The sequence below is a fragment of the Tamandua tetradactyla genome, chromosome 9, assembly GCF_023851605.1.
Source record: "Tamandua tetradactyla isolate mTamTet1 chromosome 9, mTamTet1.pri, whole genome shotgun sequence".
NCBI classification, from domain to species: domain Eukaryota; kingdom Metazoa; phylum Chordata; class Mammalia; order Pilosa; family Myrmecophagidae; genus Tamandua; species Tamandua tetradactyla.
The window spans coordinates 57815069-57832549 of record NC_135335.1 but is presented as its reverse complement, the minus strand read 5'-3'; the positions used below and the strand labels follow the sequence as shown (position 1 = coordinate 57832549).

Here is a 17481-nt window from a genome sequence, read left to right as displayed (position 1 = left end):
GCTTGTCCTTCCAATGGCAGCTTAAAAGTTGGATTCGTTGTGATATTTTTGTGTATGTATGATCCTACCCCTTTACACCACCAGTGTATAACACTCTGGCACATAATAAGCACAGAATGCATATGTGTTGTTTAATGAAGTGAATGAGACTTAAGTTTTGCAAAATATAATTTCCTCTAATAGTCCATAGAAGTGTAATGAAAATGTGCTCTTCTGATTATATTATGTTTGATTTAAGACGTTTATTGCAAGATTTTATAATAATTAACTAATTAGATTTCTTGTAGCCATTATAGTTTTCTCTTACTGTTCAGCTGGGAACCATTCACTTTACTGCTTCCCAGAGTAGTATACTTTTTCCAGTGTAAGTGGGCGTCACTGATAGTTTCTCAAAGACAGTAAAGAGTGGGCAGTCTTTCCAAACTCTGTGTCTCCCTAGTGGATAGCTCTGAACTGTGAGGAAAACTGGAAAGGAAGTTTTTTGCTATATTGCCATAGCACCTGGACCCAAACCCCATGACACTGAAGGGTCAGTTGTCAGTTCCTTCCTAGTATTTTGCATTTCTTCCTCTGAGTACTTGGACCTGCTATCAATGTCACAGCAGTCGCCCATCAGTATCATTCTCAAGTGCTAAAGGTAAAAATGGTATGGCCCAGCAGGGTGGTTGGGCAGTGAGGTTGAACCAAACTCAGAATCCTGAAGTTCTGTTTCCTGCCACATAGAACTCTGGAATGGTCACATCCAGAAAAAAACACTAATATGTCTTTACTGAGTTTTGCCAGGCAGTGAGCACAGTTCAGGGTGAGTTGAATATATGGGGCACTATCATCGAGATGCAAGAAATGGGGTAGAATTACAATCAGTGAAATGTGTCTACACAGCATCGTAAAGCCTAACCATGTGGCTCAATTATAGATTTCTGGTAAGTTAATTAATAGCTGCTTAAGGATCTACCTAATAGAGGCCAAAGCTCTGTAGCACCTTTCAAATAAATGATCTTATCACTAACTTGGTCCTACATGTACACACGTGCACACAGACGTGCATACACACACAAGTTTTTCACTGGAAAGTCTGGAAAAGTAGAACTGTCTCCCACCTTTCAATCAGCCATCTGTGCACACATAATTGTGTCCTCCCACTGATTGCACTCACCGCTGTGGGCACCAAACATGAGGTGTCCATAGTGTTGCCATATAGGAGGTACCAAATAAGAAGGCATAGCATTACTGACACATTTTATATACTAACGCTTGCTCTAAAGTAGCAACCCCTGAGCCAAGCAGATTTGGGGTAGGTAGGTCTATTTCTTTTCTCCCAAATGATTAAGATTTTTCTATATATTTTTCGGGGATATCCTTCTTAACTCAACTGTTTTATCATTATATGCTATCTTTATCATTGTTGCCATATTTTCTGGGAGTTGATTGAATTTATTTTCATAGCCTTCTTTTTTATGTATGATGTTAGGTTCTTTTAATTTTGTTTTAAAAACCAGACGTAAAAAAGTCTATGTAAAGGTCTTAGAAGTTTCTGGATGCCATAATAATAGCAACAACAAAAAGTGACTCATAATGGTTCAAATTTTTCCCGTGCATATAATATTAAGAATCTTCTATACATTCTAACTTTGATTCTTATTTTCTTTCTGTGTCTCTGTCATTATGGTGAAGAATTTCCGAAGTTATTTTCTGTTTTCCAGAGTAAAGCTTACATGGTCAGATCCTCCTAAATCTAATCTTTCTAATCATGAGTCTACAGTTTGTGGAGGCTTTATAGATTTGAAACAGCTTCTTCTTTATAGGAAGCTATGCCAGTTCCATCAGTGTATGAAGTTCAGGGTGTAGATTTTCTCGGTCACCTCCTGTTGCCCATGTTTGGACCTGAATGGGGACTTCCACCAGTTCACCAGTGGATGCTATTTGATGGCCCTTTGTAATGTACCAATGATAATAGAAGTCTAAAAGGGATTCTCCCAGACCTCACAATAGGAAACATTTTATAGAGTTCTGGTAGTAACCTAATACTAATTTATAATTATGACACAAATTATTTGGACATTCCCAGTATCCCAAACACTGGTACAGTTGCTTTACATATATCATTTCATCTTAACAACTGTACAAAGTAGGTACTGGTGTTATCCCCATCTGAGAGAAGAGTAAAGCAAGGTATGACTAGATTAAAAAACTTGTCCAGGTTACTCAGAGGCCACCTGGATGGCCAAGCCCAGTGGATAAGTATAACTTTTTAACGTGGCTTGTATTTCAAACCCTTTATTTTCCAAAGATGACCAAGAGGCCCCCTGATGCAATATTACCCAAAGAATTAAAGCAGCAATATAACCCATATTTGAAGTATTACTGCAAAATATAGCACCCACAGGTGTCTGCAAATAGCATCTTGGTTTTGATTCACTGAGCCAGCAAATATTTTGAGGGTTGGAACCCACCCTCACTATGTAATTTTCTGACAGAAAACCCATGATTGGTGGTTGATCTAAAAAAAAAAAAAGAAAAAAACCCTCATGGACAGCCATCTGTTTAAACAAATGGGGCCTCTGAACCATCTCTTCCTGAATATGAGGTCACCCAGGACTAACGGGCATCCCAATAAATGTTTGATTGGAAACCATGTTTCTATTATTGGAGTAATACACTGCTCTTCTTGAAAATTGCAAGCTGTGTGGCAAAGAGAAATTCCCTATATCACCCCCTCCTTCAAGCACAGAGTCTGGTTAGGTATTGGGAATGCACTGGTGAACAGGAGAGCCCAGCTCCTGGCTCTCATAGAGCATTGACTATAGGTGAGAGAGTTGGCCCCTTAACAAGTATGACAGTTACAGTAAACAAGACAAGAATCATATAGTGGTGAGGGCTTGCTGAGAGTTCAAATAGGGCCATGTGATAAGACTGTAAATTGGGGATGACTTTGGATTGACCCATGTACTAGTATAGAGGATAAGGGGAGTACATTGCCACAGAAGGGGGCAATGTACAGAGTGTAGGGGGCTTTGCTAGCCAGACATGAAACTTAGATGTTTGTTATGGGCATTGGGAAGCCTTTGGAGAGACAGTGATGGGGCAGGATTGGTTGGCACTTTTAAATGCTTAGAGGGTGGATTCTAGGGTAGCAAGGGGGGAAGCAAGGAAAACAGCCAGGATGCCATCACAGGTGACTAGGAACGTTGATGGCAGGGACTACAGTGTCCTTGGTGGAGATGGAGAAGATTGGATGGGATTGACCTATTTTTAGAAGTCGAACAATGCTATTCTGATGGATTAGCATAGGGAGAGAGGGGAAGGAAAAGTAAGACCGAATTGTAAGCATGGTTTTGATCAAGTTGGTGGATGTTGACCTGTTTACTGAGACAGAGAAGCCCTATTTTTGGTTTTACTCTTGGTTTTTGGGGGTGAAACAGGAATTTCCCTATGGTCATGTTAAGTTTGTGTTCACAGGCTCTCAGTTCTCATTCAGAGTAGGGAGTAGGCAGTGATAGAAGTAGGCAGAAGTGAGTCTGGACTATGGGGGAAAGATTAGGATTAGAGGTAAATATTTGGGAGCTATCACCACATTGACAGTAGTCCAGGGCCTGAATGAGGTCACCCAGGGGAAACAGTGGCTCAGGCAGAACTGTGGGCACTGAGCCATTTGTGTAGCTTGTTTGCATCTGTTGGAAAGATGATTATAACATTTCATTTGACATATGGTGCTTTGATACTACAGAAGTGATCTACAAAGTGACAAAAAGTCACAAAGATAATTCTTCCCTTGAGGAATTTCATTCAACATCTTAGCAGCAAATTTTTCCAATGTCGTAACATAAAATGCCAGCCTGGTAATAGTGAGTAAAGTCCAGCTTCTACAGTGGGGTGTTTGATGTTCACTCTTTTCAGACTTTTGCCCCCAATCGTGCTGTTGAGGCTCCCCTTGCCGGAGAAGTAGTCTCTTCCCAACAGAGTCTCGGGAGGTTAGTTATGGTTTTTTAATGAGCTATCCAGTTCTCCTTGTTACCAAAATCCTACATTCTGATAGTGAAAATTAGCCATACTGCACTATTTTATTTATTTTTAAATATTTTTATTGACAAATCTTCACAAACATGCAGTCCATACATGGTATACAATCAATGGCTCACAATATCATGACATAGTTGTGTATTCTTCACCATAATCATTTTTTTATGAAATATAACCACATACAAACACAAACATTCTTATCATATGATCATTCCATTCTTGTTATATAATCAATAACTCACAAAATCATCACATAATTGTATATTCAGCATCACAATAATTTCTTGCAACATTTGCATCAATTCAGAAAAGGAAATAAAAAGAAAAAGAAAAAAAATTCATATATACCATATATACCCTTTACCCCTCCCTTTCATTGATTATTAGCATTTCAATCTACTAAATTTATTTTAACATTTGTTTCCCCGATTATTTATTTTTCTTCCATATGTTTTACTCATCTGTTGATAAGGTAGATAAAAGGAGCATCAGACACAAGGTTTTCACAATCACACAGTCACATTACAAAAGCTATATCCTTAAACAAACATCTTGAAGAAACATGGCTGCAAACACAGCTCTGCATTTTCAGGCAGTTCCCTCCAACCTCTCCATTACACCTTAACTAAATAGGTGATATCTATTTAATGCATAAGAATAACTCCAGGATAACTTCTCAACTCTGTTTGGAATCTCTCAGCCATTGACACTTTGTCTCATTTCTCTCTTCCCTTTTTTGGTCGAGAAGGTTTTCTCAATCCCTTGATGCTGAGTTCCAGCTCATTCTAGGATTTCTGTCCCAAGTTGCCAGGAAGGTCCACACCACTGGGAGTCATGTCCCACACAGACAGGTGGAGGGCAGTGAGTTTGCTTGTTGCGTTGGCTGAGAGAGAGAGGTCACATCTGAGCAACAGAAGAAGTTCTCTTGGGGGTGACTCTTAGGCCTAATTTTAAGTAAGCTTAGACTATCCCTTGTGGGGTTAAGTTTCTTAGGAACAACCCCCAAGATTGGGGGCTCAGCCTATTGCTTTGGTTGTCCCCACTGCTTGTGAGAATTCTCCACTTGGGGAAGTTGCATTTTCCCCTTTCTCACCATTTCCCCAAGCGGACTTCACAAATACTTTTTTATTCACTATTTAAATTGCTTTGGGATTTATCAGGTCATCATTCTGGACAAACCTACAAAATCTCATGCCCTACTCAAGGTTCCAAGTATTATGGTATTCAATTAAGCTGTCCACATAAGTTAAATTAGGAAGTGCACTAGTCAAAATATAAATTTTTTTACCAAATAAACATTTTTTAGTCTTACACATAAGTTAAAGTTTTAAAATATTCATTACCATCTATTTTTAATTCCCTGCATTATTGACATTCCTTTGTTCTTCCTCATGCAAAACATTTTAAAATTTGTACATTTAGTCACTATCATTATATACTCTAGGCATTCCTAGATTATATCACCTCAGTATTTATCGTATATCTTTCCTTCTAATTTCATTTGTGCCCCCAGCCCTCCTCCCTTTATCCTTCTCACATTCAGCTTCATTCAGTGTTCTAACATTTTTGTATTACACTTAGATAGTATTGTGCGATCCATTTTTGAGTTTTTACAATCAGTCCCATTGCACAGTCTGTATCCCTTCAGTTACAATTACCCAATATCTACCCTCTTTCTATCTCCTGATGACCTCTGTTCCTAACTGAAATTATCCAAGTTCATTCATTAATGTTAGTTCATTTTAGTGAGACCATACAGTATTTGTCCTTTTGTTTCTGGCTAATCTCACTCAGCATAATGTCCATAAGGTCCATCCATGTTGTTACATACTTCATAACTGTATTCTGTCTTACAGCTGCATAATATTCCATCGTATGTATATACCACAGTTTGTTTAGCCACTCTTCTATTGATGAACATTTGGGCTGTTTCCATCTCTTGGCAATTGTAAATAATGCTACTATAAGCATTGGTGTGCAAATGTCCATTTGTGTCTTTGCCCTGCTGTCCTCTGAGTCGATGCCTAGCAATGCTATTGCCAGGTCATATGGGCAAATCTATACTTAGCTTCCTGAGGAACCACCAAACTGCCTTCCACAGAGCTTGAACAATTTGGCATTCTCACCAACAGTGGATAAATGTGCCTCTTTCTCCACATCCTCTCTGGTGGCTGTGAGATGATATCTCATTGTGGTTTTGATGAGCATTTCTCTGATAGCCAGGGAAGTTGAGCATCTTTTCATGTGCCTTTTGCACATTTGTATTTCCTCTTCTGAGAATATCTGTCCAAGTCTTTTGCCCATTTTGTAATTGGGTTATCTGTCTTTTTGTTGTTGAGTTAAACAATCTCTTTATATATTCTGGATACTAGACCTTTATCTGATATATTGTTTCCAAATATTGTCTCCCATTGTGTAGACTGTCTTTTTACTTTTTTGATGAAGTTCTTTGATGCACAAGAGTGTTTAATTTTGAGGTGTTCCCATTTATTTAGTTCTTTCTTCAATGCTCGTGCTTTGGGTGTAAGGTCTAGGAAACTGTCCCCTATTATAAGATTTATGAGATATTTCTCTACATTTTCTTCTAACAGTTTTATGGTTTTAGATCTAATGTTTAGGTCCTTGATCTGTTTTGAGTTAATTTTAGTATAGGTGTGAGATATGGATCCTCTTTCATTCTTTTGCATGTGGATATCCAGTTCTCTATGCACCATTTATTGAAGAGACTGTTCTGTCCCTTTGACTGCCTTATCAAAGATCAATTGTCCATAGATGAGAGGGTCTGCATCTGAACACTCTATTTAATTCCATTGGTCAGTGTATCTATCTTTATGCCAGTACCATGCTGTTTTGACCACTGTAGCTTCGTAAGGTAGCATGAGACTTCTGACTTCATGTTTCTTTCTTAGGATACTTTCAGCTAGTTGAGGCACCCTGCCCTTCCAGATAAATTTGGTTATTGGTTTTTCTATTTCTGAAAAGTAAGTGTTTGAGATTTTAATTGGTATTTCATTGAATGAATTGAATCAATTAGATAGAATTGACATCCTAACTATATTTAGTCTTCTAATCCATGAACATGGTATGGCCTTCCATTTATTTAGGTCTTCTGTGTTTTCTTGTAACAATTTCTTATAGTTTTCTCTGTATAGGTCTTTTGTCTCTTTAGTTAAATGTATTCCTAAATATTTTGGTTGCAATTGTAAATGAAATTTTTTTCATGATTTCCCCCTCAGATTGTTCATTACTATTTATAGAAACACTACAGATTTTTGAGCGTTGATCTTATAACCTGCCACTTTGCTGTGCTTATTTATTAGCTCTAGTACTTTTGCTGTGGATTTTTCAGGTTTTTTGACATATAGTATCATATCATCTGCAAATAGAGTTTTACTTCTTGCTTTCCAATTTTGATGCCTTGTATTTCTTTTTCTTATCTAATTGCTCTGGCTAGAACTTCCAACACAATGTTAAAATAACAATGGTGATAGTGGATATCCTTGTCTTGTTCTTGATCTTAGGGGGAAAGTTTTCAGTTTTTCCTCATTGAAGATGATGTTAGCTGTGGGTTTTTCATATATTCTCCTCATCATGTTGAGGAAATTCCCTTCTATTCCTATCCTTTGAAGTGTTTTCAACAGGAAAGGATGTTGAATTTTGTCAAATGCCTTTTCTGCATCAATTGAGGTAATCATGTGGTTTTTCTGCTTTGATTTGTTGATATGATGTATTACATTAATTGATTTTCTTCTTCTTTTTTAATATAAATGAGGTTTATCTAAAGAAAACATGACAGGAAAGACAATAGTTGGACTTACAAAATAGAAAACAAGGTGTCAATTATTGGCTTTGGTAGGGATTATGCGCTTCCATCCCCACCCCTTAACAGAAATAACCATAATTGACATCAAAAGGGAATTGGTAGGGGCTGCACTGTGGCTCAGTGGTAGAATGCTAGCCTTCCATGCAGGTGACGCGGGTTTGATTCTTGGAACATGCACCCCCCACCCCCCAAAAAAAGGTAAATAAATGATTTCCATATGACAGAATACTAGGTAGTTTTTAAAAAGAGTAAAGTGAGAACTGTTTGAAGTAATAATTGATTTTCTTATGTTGAGCCATCCTTGCATACTTGGGATGAATCCTACTTGGCCATGGCGTATAATTTTTTTAATATGCTGCTGGATTCGATTTGCAAGAATTTTATTGAGGATTTTTGCATCTATATTCATAAGAGAGATTGGTCTGTAGTTTTCTTTTTTTGCAATATCTTTGCCTGGCTTTGGTATGAGGGTGATATTGGCTTTGTAGAATGAGTTAGGTAGCTTTCCCTCCTCTTCAGTTTTTTTGAAGTGTTTGAGCAGGATTGATACTAATTCTTTCTTGAATGTTGGTAGAATTCACATGTGAAACCATCTGGTCCTAGGCTTTTCTTTTTGTGAACTTCTTAATGACTTATCCAGTTTCTTTGCTTGGGATTGGTTTGTTGAGTTTGTCTATTTCTTCTCAAGTCAGTGTTGGTTGTTCATGCCTTTCTAGGAAGTTGTCCATTTCATCTACATTGTTGAGTTTATTAGCGTAAAGTTGTTCATTGTATCCTCTCATTACTTACTTTATTTCTGTGGGGTCAGTGGTTATGTCTCCTCTTCCATTTCTGATTTTATTTATTTCTATTCTCTCTCTTCTTTTTGTCAACCTCACTAAGGGTCCATCAATCTTATTGATTTTCTCATAGAACCAACTTCTGATTTTGTTGATTTTCTCGTTTGTTTCCATGTTCTCAATTTCATTTATTTTTGCTCTAATCTTCATTATTTCTTTCTTTTTGCTTGCTTTTGGGTTTGCTGTTCTTTCTCTAGTTCTTCCAAGTGGACAATTAATTCCTCGATTTTTGCTCTTTCTTCTTTTTTGATATAGGCATTAACACAATCAGTTTCCCTCTTAGCACTGCCTTTGCTGCATCCCATTAATTTTGATATGTCATGTTTTCATTTTCATTTGCCTTGAGATATTTACTGATTTCTCTTGTAATTTCCTTGACCTACTTGTTGTTTAGTGTGTATTGTTGAGCCTCCATATATTTGTGAATTTTCTGGCACTCTCCTATTATTGATTTCCAACTTCATTCCTTTATGATATGAGAAAGTGTTTTGTATGATTTTGAGCTTTTTAAATTTATTGAGACTTGCTTTGTGACTTAGCATATGGTCTATCCTTGAGAATGATCCATGAGCACTTGAGAAAAGGGTATATCCTGCTGTTGTGGGGTGTAAGGTTCTATAAATGTCTGTTAAGTCTAACTCATTTATTGTATTATTCAAACTCTCTGTTTCTTTATTGATCTTCTGTCTAGATGTTCTGCCCATTGATCAGAGTGGGGAATTGAAGTCTCCAACTATTATGGTAGACATGTCTATTTCTCTTTTTATTGTTTTCAGTGTTTGCCTCATGTATTTTGGACCATTCTGGCTCGGTGCATAAATATTTATGATTGTTATATCTTCGTGTTGAATTGTTCCTTTTATTAATACATAGTGTCCTTCTTTATCTCTTTTAACTGTTTTACATTTGAAGTCTAATTTGTTGGATATTAGTATAGCTACTCCTGCTCTTTCCTGATTTTTATTTTTATGAAATATCTTTTCCCAACCTTTCACTTTCAACCTATGTTTATCCTTGGGTCTAAGATGCATTTCCTGTAGACGACATATAGATGGGTCCTGTTTTTTAGTCCATTCTGCCAGTCCATGTCTTTTGATTGGGGAGTTTAATCCATTAACATTTAGTGTTATTAATGTATGGGCAATATTTTCTTCTACAATTTTGCCCTTTGGATTTTATATGTCATATCTAATTTTCCTTCTTTTTACCTTTACTGGTAGTCTTCATTTCTACACTCTTTTCCATACCTCTCTCTCCTGTCTTTTTGTATCTGTCTGTAGTGCTCCCTTTAGTATTTCTTACAGAGCTGGTCTCTTGGTCACAAATTCTCTCAGTGTTTTTTTTTTCTGAAAAGGTTTTAATTTCTCCCTTATTTTTGAAGGACAATTTTACTGGATATAGCATTCTTGCTTGGTAGTTTTCCTCTCTTTTTTTTAAATTTAAATATATCATCCCACTGTCTTCTAGCGTCCCTGGCTTCTGCTGAGAAATCTATGCATAGCCTTATTGGGCTTCCCTTGTATTTTATGGATTGCTTTTCTCTTGCTGCTTTCAAGATTCTCTCTTTCTCTTTGACATCTGATATTCTGATTAGTAAGTGTCTTGAAGTACCTCTATTTGGATCTATTCTTTTTGGGGTACAGTGCACTTCTTGGAGCTGTAATTTTAAGTCTTTCATAAGAGTTGGGAAATTTTCATTGATAATGCCCTCCATTAGTTTTTCTCCTCTTTTCCCTTCTCTTCTCCTTCTGGGACACACACAAATGTATATTCATGCCCTTCATGTAGTCATTCACTTCTCTGTGTCCCTGCTCATATTTTTCCATTCTTTTCCCTATATTTTCTTTTGCTTGTTGGATTTCAGATGTCCCATCCCACAGTTCACTAATCCTATCTTCTGCCTCCTGAAATCTGACATTGTAGGTTTCCATTGTTTTTTTTTTTCATCTCTTCTATTGTACCTTTCATTCCCATAAGTTCTGTGATTTATTTTTTCAGACTTTTGATTTCTTCTTTTTGTTCATTCCTTGACTTCTTTATATCCTCCTTCAAGTCACTAATTTGATTTTTAATGAAGTTTTCCATGTCTGTTTGAACATTCTGAATTAATTGTTTCAACTCCTGTATCTCATTTGAATTGTTGGTTTGTTCCTTTGACTGGGCCATATCTTTAATTTTCCTAGTATGATGCATTATTTTTTGCTGGCGTCTAGGCATTTAATCACCTTAATTAGTTTATTCTGGAGATTGTTTTCATTTTTTTTTTTTTTTGCCTAGGATTTTCTTGCTGGATGACTTTGTTGTCTATCTGTTCTTTGACAGTCATTTCAGCTTATTCTGGACCACTGGCTTAGGTTTTGTTTAACAGATAAGAATTTTTCAGTTCTTGTTTTCTTGTTTCTTGCCCTGACTGTATGGTGCCTTCCCTCCCACCCCCCGCCCCTTAGGAGGGTCTATTTAGGTATTGTGGACCCCAGCCAGATTTTCCCAGACCAAATTGGCCTCTTCTCATTAGGAAAGAGTCACCTGCATCAGTTTTCCCTGAAGGTGAGACCCAGTAAATTGAAAGGCTTTCCTATGAAGACTCTGGGCTCTCTGTGATTTTCCTATCCTGCCCAGTATGTAGTGCTTGTCTGCCTGCAGGTCCCACTAGCATAAGCTGATGTGGTATCTTTAACTTCAGCAAACTCTCCCTTTTGGGGACATGGTGGAAACAGAGGAGAGGTTGTAGTCTGGGCTTTAATCACTTCACTTTTCCAGACTCTGGGGTCTGAACTCCCTGAGGGAGAGATTCCACCTGAGCTGGGCCCCACCCCGCTCCTGGGGAAGGTACAGGCTCCAGACAAACACTCAAACACGCTTAATTCTGCCTATGCCTGGGGCAGTGGAGCCCAAGAAACCATACATCTGTATCCAAAGAGCAGTAAAGCACTAGAAACACAGCCACCAAAATGAAAGAGAAAAATCCTTTTCAGAGCAGGACCCCCTTTCCTCGTGTTTACCAGTCAAGAGCTTAAGTTGATACATTTCTCTGTTTATCTCCAGGTCCTATGTGCCCCCTCCTTTCCTTCAGGGCCCAGACCTTTTCAAATCCAAAAAAAATCTGTTCTTTTTTGTTTGTTTGTTTTTTGTTTCTCTTTTTTCATCAGCCCTGCCCCCTCTGGACCTGGGCAAAAACCAGTGACCTCCGCTTTTACTTGAGGTTCAGCTGAGCTGGGGGCCTATTTTTAGTAGTCAGAATTTGTGACTTAATTCCACAATTGAAGTTTGGTTGCACTCAGCCCCTGCTGCTGGTAAACTCTCTTTCCTTTACTCTCTGGGAAGCAGCCTGTGAGGGAGGAGCACTGGCTGACTGGCTTGGGGGACTGATGGTTCTGGGGCGGGGGTTCGCAGCCGGTCCAGCTGATCCAGACTGGGATACGCTTCATGTCCGGTCACTGACGTGGCCTCAGAAGTTGTTCTGTCTTGTTCCTGGATATTTATTAGCTACTCTAGAGGATGAACTAAATCTCACACCTTGCTAAGCCACCATCTTGGCCTGACATACTCTACTCTTTAATTGTTTTAATGATATTTTTCCCTAGGGACTTTGGGCTACTGAAAGTTCAGTATGTAAGAGCCCTGCTGAGGACTCTTTGCCAATGTGTTTCATGTTCTCGGTACCCACTCTCCTGGCAGCAGAAAGCACATGTGTTGGCAGAAAGAATTTCTAGGGACATATGCAATATCCAGGGTAAGAAACTCTATTGCGTGCTGTTTATGTAATTCAGGAGTTAGTAATAGGGCCCGAGTGCCACTCAACGTTTGATTTCCTGCAAGGATTTCATTTAACCCCACTTGCATTATTACCTTTTTATAAGAGGATCAAAGCAGAAAAGCTCAGGATGTCTCCAGAGTTCTATCTGTGACTTAGAAGTTTGATTTTCTATCAAAGAGGAATGCATTTGGTATCTTACCATAAGGTGGACAGTCACTTTTCTCATAGTGAAAATAAGATTTGGAACTGGTCATTAAAACTCCTGGCAGTGGTGCATTTTATTGTACATGCACATAGGGGACTGTGTGTTGAAAAGTGGTGGGTTGTGAGCATCTAGCATCCATCCAGAGGGGTGTGTGCGTGTGTGTGTGTGTAAGTATGTGGAGGGCAAGCACAATTCCTATGTCACAAGGATCACCCCCCTGTTGAAAGAGATGAGCTGAACTACACAAGTTATTTTTCCAGTGGATCCTTTTAGTGGGAAGACATTATAGAAAGAAGTTTGTAAGTAATCCAGACTTCCTGTTTTATAAATGTGCTTTATTTTTAGAGACTAGAGAATTCCTCTCAAGAATGCCGTTTGGAGTGAGTCAGCTGGGGCATTGAGAAGTGAACATTCAGGTCCCTGAATTGTCTGAGTTGCTCGAGTGATGTTATTTCCCTCGCTGCTGCATGATGGGGTTCAGGTCTTAGATTATCCATGGAGTGGCAATGACTGTTTTTAAATGGAAACTGGAAGGGAGAAAATAGAAAGGTGGGCTTTTCCTAATCTGATCAGTGTTTTTAATTATTGGTTGCAAGTTGCTTGTGAGATCCAGTGATGTAGCTTCGTGCTATGATTTTATTGTTAATCATGGCTTTCAAATGGGATCAGCTGAGGGTGAAATGGAGATTCCATTATATCTTTTTAAAAATTTAACTTTATTTGGGTGTCATTTATACAGCACAAAAATTCCCATTTTAACCACTTTCAGGTGGTTAAATTCAGTAATATTATTTTCAGTCACAATGTTGTGCTACCACCTCCACCATCTATTACCAACACTTCATAATCACCCAACCAGAATCCCTGTACCCATTAAGGAATAACTCTCCATTCTCTCTCTACACTGCAGATCTGGTAACACTGAATGCACTTTCAGTCTCTATGAATTTGTCTATCCTGGGTATTTCACTGAAGTGAAATCATACAATACTTATCCTTTTTTATTGGGCTTAATTCACTCAACATAATGTTTTCAGGGTTTATCCATTTTGTATTATGTATCAAATTTTCATTCCTTTTTATGGTTGAATACTGTTCCATTTATGCACCATTTTGTTTATCCATTCATCTGTTGATGGACACTTGGGTTGCTTCTACCTTCCAGCAATTATAAACGATACTTCTATGAACATTAGTGTATAATTATCCATCTGAGTTACTGTTTTCAAAACATTGAGGTATATACCTATAGGTAGAATTGTTGGGTAATGTAATTCTTGTTTTAACTTTCTGAGGAGCTGTCAGACTGTTTTCCACAGCAGCTGCATCATTTTGTACTCCCACAAGCAAGGTACAAGGCCTCCTATTTCTCCATGTGTCCTTATCAACACTAGTTATTTTCTATCTCTAAATTATATTTTATAGCAGCCGATCTAGTGGTTGTAAAATGGCATCTCATTTGGTTTTGGTTTGCATTTCCCTAATGACTAAAGATGTTGAACATCTTTTCATGTGCTTATTGGCCATTTGTATATCTTCTTGGAGAAATAACTATTGAAATTCCTTGCCCATTTTTAATTGGATCATTTGCCTTTTGATCTGTTGTTGAGCTGTGGGAGTTGGAGGCCCCAGCCAACAAGTGCAGCCTTCCATATCATCCGTGCCGTGTCTAGGTGTAGGGACCTCTGCCAGGTCGCTGGTGATGTGGGTCCCTGACTCTTTACACCTGATGCATCATCAGGAGAGGTTGCCCAGGTGTGTGCAAGCTAAAACGCTGTTCTTCAGGGCTGTGGTAGTAAGGTAGGCAGCAGTTTGTCTGCTTTGATTCTGAGCTTCAAGCTGTAGCCTCCCCTTATTGAGAGCGGCCATTTAATGTGGGTGTGCTCTGCTCCTTCTTTGCCCTAGTCTCTCCTTCCTAAATGACTAAGGTGTGTGTTACCTGCCTGAGCCCCTCTAAGCACCAAAACATGTCTCTGGGCACTTTCTAGCCCCTGACATGCCCTCATCACAGCAGAAGCATCATAGTACAATTTATTACTCTCTGCCGTGTAAATTCCTGTTCTGAGGGGTTTACAGTTCAGTTTGCTCTCAGCATGTGTGAATGAGGGAAGGCCAATTTGGATGCAGAATATAAGGGGTTCTATGGGTGAAAAGAATTACAAGAGAATGTCAGGGTTTTGACTCCAAACATGGGAAGTAGTTTGATCATTTTGTGCTGAAACCCAATGCTCCTCCTCCTGAAGCAAAACCCCTGGAAAATGGGGTGTTTGTACTGTCTTGTGTAGAGGAGGGATATAATACATGTTGAAATGAGGTGGTCAAACAGAATGGCTGGTAGACGTCTGTCTTAGTTTGCTGTTGCTGCTGTGACAAATACCACACCCTGGGTGGCTTAAACCACAGGGCTTTATCAGGGAAAACTTGGGATACTTGGCTGTGCTTCCTTCACTGGCTTCTTCTGACTTCTGAGTTCTACTTCTGTATCCATTTTCCTTTGCTTATAAGGAGTCCTGTCGAATGGATGAAGTCCACCCCGATTCAGCTTGGCCTCACCTACCAGGAGCTTTGAAGATCTAGTCAGCACTGAGTCCACACCTTAACTCATGTCACATCTTTGGGGTCATACTTACAAATGGGCTCACACCCATAGGATCTCAGATTATGACTCACACATGCTTTTCATGGGGGATCCAATTCAACCCTGATAAGGGTTGCACATCTGAGGGTCCATTGTGGTCAAGATGAAGGCACAGAAGTGAAATGGAAGCTGCCTTGAGAGAGAGAAATGCAGTTAGGGATCAGGTAGATGGAACCTTTGTCATCATTCTTGCTCCCCTTTACTTTGAAAACAACAAGAAGTAAAAGTCCATTCCTACTTTGCAAATTACAGGCTGTGCTGAGGAATAACTTGAATCTTGTCTAGATCCTGGATTTCCCCACTGTGGGTAGTGGGGAAGAAGAATACAAAATTGGGATCTCATTTAAAGCTTAAATTAATGTAGATTTATGTGAGAAATTAAAAATAAATTGTTTTAGCAAGCATATGATGTGCATAAGTAGAAATGTTGAATATATTCTGCATATACAGTCTGGTGGGATGAAATCTTTAATTAGAAGTTGCAGCTGATAATGTTAACAAATGTCCTTTGAAAAACAATTTTCCAGGAATTGTGTCCAACTGGTTTTATTTGTTCTAGTGAAACTGCTTACGGGTAAAATGGAAAAGTAGCCGCATCTTAACATAATAGAGCAGAGAGTTGAAATGCTTCCTGTAAATTGCCTCTTATTTTTTTTATTTATTATTAATTTTTTTTTTTTGCATAGCAAAATGAAGAGAGAATCTACATAGGATATAAAGAATAATTAGAAAATTGTCCAACCACTATACCAGAGGTTCCTCTTTCAGTATCTGAGAAAAGTTTCACCAGTAAGAGATTCTTCTCTTACCATTTCTATTCATTTTTCTAGAGGGTATGATGCCTAAGTTGTCTTTTTCATCTTTTCCCTCAGTCTAAAGCAGTTTCTCAATCTTGGCATCATTAATATTTTGGGTCAGATAATTCCTTCTTGGGGGAAGCTTGCCTGTACAGCATAGGTTTTAACAGCAGCTCTAGCAGCTACCCACTAGGGACCTGATAGCACGCGCCCCCGCCCCCCCATTGTGACTGCCAGAATTCTCATTATTGTCGTATGTAATTGGGGGGGGGGCATGGGGGGTACAATTATCCCCAGTTTACTGGTTTAAACAAACCACTAAACTAGAAGGAAGAACAAATATAAATTGTGAGGATACTGCCTGTCCTTCTATGATCATAAATTTGTGAAGATGAGAGCTTGGACTTGGTGTAATGCAAACTTCCTGTTTACCTTTGATGATAATCCTGACCTCATGCCCATGCCTGGACCCTGGCCCTGGGTGAGATGGCTATGGGGTGGAGGTGGTGTCAATAGGACCCTGCAGTGACAGCATCTGCTCTTGCTTCCTTCCCCACCTGGTTCTCAGTGCTGGGCACAGGACCTGCCTTTTGATGTATGATGATAGGTTCATCTGTTTTACCAGGGATCAGAAATGGATTGGAGTGGACCAAAGACGGTTAACTCCATCTTCCCTGATGTCCCACAAATCCAGTTCTTAAAACTTTCCTCTTCATTTATGTACTAGTGAATTTTGTAGTGAAAGAGTAGAACAAATAAAGTCCAATACCCCAATTAAATATTCAGGAAATTAAGGGCTTTTCTAAGAGACGAGCTTTGAGAATTAATTTATGACACCCCACCATCATTTCATTTGCCTGTTTATTTTTACCATTTCTCCAAAACAGCACAAGGCAAGGGTAAGACAGATAATCGGATCTAAAAGGTAAAAGTCGTTTGGTGTTAAGCCTGAAACACACGCAGAGTCTATTGAACTGAGTTAGTGCAGTTTAAAGCTGCTTTGCAAGGTTTCTTTCTTTGCTGCTCAACTTTCTCAACTGTGACACCAAGAGGAAAGTCATTCAACTATCTCTTAGCTACATCAGAGAGTTGATGCTAAATCTAGGACAGCAGAACATTGTGTAAATTTGAGAAACTTTGAAATAGAGAGAGGCCATAAACCAGGGAGTGAATTGTAACGATGTAGGCAGTTGTCGTTTTGATTTGATAGGTGTTCAGCTGTGCTCCTATTACATATATTTTTTCATTTTATTTAAGGAAAATTCCACCCAATTTGCTTAAACCAACCATCTGGAAGTACTCTTTTTCTCTTTATTGCCCTTTGACACTTTGCCAACTGAAAGAAAAAAGAGAATGAAAAAAAAAACTATAAAAATACTGATTTTAATGTTATTAATCTTAA

General features: G+C 38.6%; 1 protein-coding gene and 1 long non-coding RNA gene across 10 annotated transcripts in view; one reads left to right on the top strand and one right to left on the bottom strand.

Annotated features, from left to right (window-relative positions):
• The window catches only part of SEMA5A (semaphorin 5A), a 574926-nt gene that overhangs the window by 148093 nt on the left and 409352 nt on the right, over positions 1–17481 (top strand). For 4 of the 8 annotated variants that reach the window (XM_077116835.1, XM_077116836.1, XM_077116839.1 and 1 more), the window contains exon 1: positions 14720–15446. The exons of the other annotated variants lie outside the window; for them this stretch is intronic. The gene's annotated coding sequence lies outside the window, so the exon portion shown is untranslated. Of the gene's footprint in view, positions 1–14719; positions 15447–17481 lie in introns of those variants that run through there. 8 annotated transcript variants of the gene reach the window in all.
• On the bottom strand, positions 4622–16389 carry LOC143647153 (uncharacterized). Of its 2 annotated transcripts, none has more exons than XR_013157880.1 (3): positions 16092–16389; positions 15315–15415; positions 4622–4903 (listed from the first exon to the last, which is right to left on the bottom strand). It is a non-coding gene; the product is annotated as an uncharacterized LOC143647153 (long non-coding RNA). The 2 variants fall into 2 exon arrangements; XR_013157879.1 differs by lacking the exon at positions 4622–4903 and adding an exon at positions 12884–13171.